Source organism: Propithecus coquereli, unplaced genomic scaffold, assembly GCF_000956105.1.
Source record: "Propithecus coquereli isolate 6110/MARCELLA unplaced genomic scaffold, Pcoq_1.0 Scaffold566, whole genome shotgun sequence".
In the NCBI taxonomy this organism is placed as follows: Eukaryota; Metazoa; Chordata; class Mammalia; order Primates; family Indriidae; genus Propithecus; species Propithecus coquereli.
In genome coordinates, this window is record NW_012151574.1 from 129,190 (window position 1) to 133,604 (window position 4,415).

At 41.4% G+C, this 4,415-nt stretch overlaps 1 pseudogene; it reads left to right on the top strand.

Annotated features, from left to right (window-relative positions):
- Positions 1 to 4,180: 4,180 nt before the first annotated feature.
- Positions 4,181 to 4,415, top strand: part of LOC105821224 — a 4,920-nt pseudogene continuing 4,685 nt past the window's right edge.

Consider the following 4,415-nt stretch of genomic DNA (forward strand, 5'->3'; position numbering starts at 1 on the left):
AAGCTGAGAACGCATCCTTTAAAAGCTCTGTATTTTTGTGAATGTTCAGGAAAAATTTGGATTTTGAGATGAGAAGTTCTGCCATTTTTCCTCCTTTGCTGGTAAAGTAAACTCTCTTTCCTTCCTCCTCAAACTGCTTGTCCTCATTCTTTTTCAGCCTCGTGGACAAGTGCCGAGTTTTCATTAACACCATCTTCACTTATTCATTCAAAAATGTTTATTTGGTGCCTACCACATGCCAAGTGCTGTTTTAGGTACTTTAGATATAACTGAACAAAACAAAAATTCAGCCTTCAGGAATTCTGGTGGGAGAAAACAGATAACACAAACAGACATAATAAATAGGTAGCTTCCATTGTGTATTAGCAAGTGATAAGAGCCAGGTGCTGGTAGCTCATGCCTGTCATCCCAGCACTTTGGAAGGCTAAGTCAGGAGTATTGCTTGAGGCCAGGAGTTAGAGATAGTGAGACCCTATCTCTAAAACAAAAAAAAAAACCACAAAAACAAAACAAACAAAAAAAAAATTAGCTGGCATGGTGGCTTGTTCCTGTAGACCCAACTACTCCACAAGCTGAGGTAGGAGGATCCTGTGAGCCCAGGAGTTCAAGATTGAAGTGAGCTATGATCATGCCATAGTACTTGAATGAGACCCTGTTATAAAACAAAACTAATAAGAAGAGTAGAAGAGGGTAAAAGGATAGGGAGTGCCAGGGGTGGTGTGAGGAGAAGTTAGATTTCAATTATGAATATGATGGTCAAGGTAGTCCTCATTGAGAATGTGGTATTTGAGCAAAGACATGAAAAAGCTGAGGAAGGAGCCATATGGATGTCTGGGAGAAGAATGTTTCAGACAGAGGGAACAGCCAGCTCAAATGTCCATGGAGGGGCCATGCTTGATATGTTTGGGGCATAACAAGGAAGGCAGTGTGGCTGGAGAGTAGTGATCAGGAAAGAGGGTGGTAGGATGTGGGATCAGAGAGGTAATGCGTAGGGCCAAATCATTTAGAACATGGGAAAGATTTTGACTTTTACTCTGAATGAAAATATGGACCACTGCAGGGTTTTCAGAAGAGGGCTGATGCAATCTCATTTACATTTTAAATCATCACTCTGGCAACTGGATAGAGAATAGACCATAATGGGTAACAGTGGAAGCAAACGACAAGTTAGGAGGCTATTTTAATGATTCAGAGAAGAGATAGTGGTGGCTTGCTCCTGGGGGGCAGCAGTGAAGATGAGAAGTGAGTGAATTCTAGATGTTTTGAAGATGAAACCAAAAAGATATGCAGATGGGTTGGCAGTGGGGTATGAGATTAGGAGACCACCAAGGCTGACTCCAAGGCTTTGGCTTGACAGTTTGCAAGGATGAGATCACCATGTGCCGAGGTAGGAAAGACTGTGGATACAGGACCTGAGGGCAAAGATCAATGGTTCAGTATGTACGTGTTAAGTGAGGTGTGTACAAGATATCAAAGTGGAGATGTTGAGTAAGCATTTGGATACACAACTCTGGAATTTAAGATTGATGTCTATTTGGATATATAAATTCGGGAGTTGTTATATGCACGGATTTGAGGCTATGTGATTGGATGATGTCACCAATGAAATAAGTGCAAATAGAAAAGGAGACCAATGAAAGCAGGGCTGAGTGCTGGGTGTGGATAGGGTTGGAGTCTGGGGTTATCTCTTGATCCTTATACATGAAGGTCTGAGGAAGCTAGATCACCTCTTGCTCCTTCATGATGTGAATAAAAGGCCTGGGGAGAAATGTGTCTCAAGATTTCTACCAAAAGGGTCCAGGGAAGACATCAACAACAGCCTATACAGCCCTTTACTGCTGCAAACAGGAGACTGTTGGTTTTAGTATCTCAGGATGCAGCAGTTGTTTGGGGAGCGTGTGTTATGCTGATTATTTTCTACCCTCTGTGGTTGCAAGTATCCTCTATCTGCACTTTTTCTGCAGCTGGGATTTACCTCTGGCTGTTCTAATTCCATATTTTGATTTAAGGTTTCAGATTAGTTTTAGTTTTCTTTAAGATGAATTTGTCTTTCTGTATCTTTGTCTCTTTGTTGATTTTGGATATTTCAGATTAGAAAAAAGAAATGGTGATTCTGCCCCATCATTTTAAAACTGTAAATTCCCATATTCATCAATGAATGATCCATTTTTTTATTGTCTTTTATTCTTCTTTCATTGATGCAATATCTTCCTTATCTCTCTGAGGTTAGAAATGGGAGTTTTGATGTTTTCTTTTCCTAATCACACTGATTCTTTTATTCATAAGTTACTTTATCTGTTGGAAGGATTTACTCTATTTTTTGGGTTGAGGATTGTTACTCCATTTTGCACTGCTATAAAAGAATACTCGAGGTTGGTAATTTATAAAGAAAAGAAGTTTATTCGGCTCACAGATCTGCAGACTATACAAGGAGCATGCCAGCATCTGCTTCTGGTGAGGGCTATAGGGAGCTTCCAATCAAGGCACAAGGCAAAGGGTAGCAAGCGTATCACATGGTGAGAGAAGGAGCAAGACAGAGAGGAGGTGATGCCAGGCTCCTTTAAACAACCAGCTCTATTTGCACTTATTTCATTGGTGACATCATCCAATCACATAGCTTCAAATCCGTGCATATAACAACTCCCGAATTTATGGATCCAAATAGACATCAATCTTAAATTCCAGAGTTGTGTATCCAAATGCTTACTCAACATCTCCACTTTGATATCTTGTACACACCTCACTTAACACGTACATACTGAACCATTGATCTTTGCCCTCAGGTCCTGTATCCACAGTCTTTCCTACCTCGGCACATGGTGATCTCATCCTTGCAAACTGTCAAGCCAAAGCCTTGGAGTCAGCCTTGGTGGTCTCCTAATCTCATACCCCACTGCCAACCCATCTGCATATCTTTTTGGTTTCATCTTCAAAACATCTAGAATTCACTCACTTCTCATCTTCACTGCTGCCCCCCAGGAGCAAGCCACCACTATCTCTTCTCTGAATCATTAAAATAGCCTCCTAACTTGTCATTTGCTTCCACTGTTACCCATTATGGTCTATTCTCTATCCAGTTGCCAGAGTGATGATTTAAAATGTAAATGAGATTGCATCAGCCCTCTTCTGAAAACCCTGCAGTGGTCCATATTTTCATTCAGAGTAAAAGTCAAAATCTTTCCCATGTTCTAAATGATTTGGCCCTACGCATTACCTCTCTGATCCCACATCCTACCACCCTCTTTCCTGATCACTACTCTCCAGCCACACTGCCTTCCTTGTTATGCCCCAAACATATCAAGCATGGCCCCTCCATGGACATTTGAGCTGGCTGTTCCCTCTGTCTGAAACACTCTTCTCCCAGACATCCAGATGGCTCCTTCCTCAGCTTTTTCATGTCTTTGCTCAAATACCACATTCTCAATGAGGACTACCTTGACCATCATATTCATAATTGAAATCTAACTTCTCCTCACACCACCCCTGGCACTCCCTATCCTTTTACCCTCTTCTACTCTTCTTATTAGTTTTGTTTTATAACAGGGTCTCATTCAAGTACTATGGCATGATCATAGCTCACTTCAATCTTGAACTCCTGGGCTCACAGGATCCTCCTACCTCAGCTTGTGGAGTAGTTGGGTCTACAGGAACAAGCCACCATGCCAGCTAATTTTTTTTTTGTTTGTTTTGTTTTTGTGGTTTTTTTTTTTGTTTTAGAGATAGGGTCTCACTATCTCTAACTCCTGGCCTCAAGCAATACTCCTGACTTAGCCTTCCAAAGTGCTGGGATGACAGGCATGAGCTACCAGCACCTGGCTCTTATCACTTGCTAATACACAATGGAAGCTACCTATTTATTATGTCTGTTTGTGTTATCTGTTTTCTCCCACCAGAATTCCTGAAGGCTGAATTTTTGTTTTGTTCAGTTATATCTAAAGTACCTAAAACAGCACTTGGCATGTGGTAGGCACCAAATAAACATTTTTGAATGAATAAGTGAAGATGGTGTTAATGAAAACTCGGCACTTGTCCACGAGGCTGAAAAAGAATGAGGACAAGCAGTTTGAGGAGGAAGGAAAGAGAGTTTACTTTACCAGCAAAGGAGGAAAAATGGCAGAACTTCTCATCTCAAAATCCAAATTTTTCCTGAACATTCACAAAAATACAGAGCTTTTAAAGGATGCGTTCTCAGCTTCAGACAATTAGAGTTGATAATTCTGATCATCCCATCTCCCCTGAAGATACTCTGGTGACCTCTGCCCAGGATCTCTCTTTAGGAGGTAGGGCTGGGCCATCTCCTATTGCACAAATAAACAAAGAACTTACCCTGCCCCTTCCAACCACTGGCCTGAGGCAGGGATGCAGGCTTTAGAGACAGAAAATATTTTTCCCATTTTTTCCAGGCCATTCCCTCT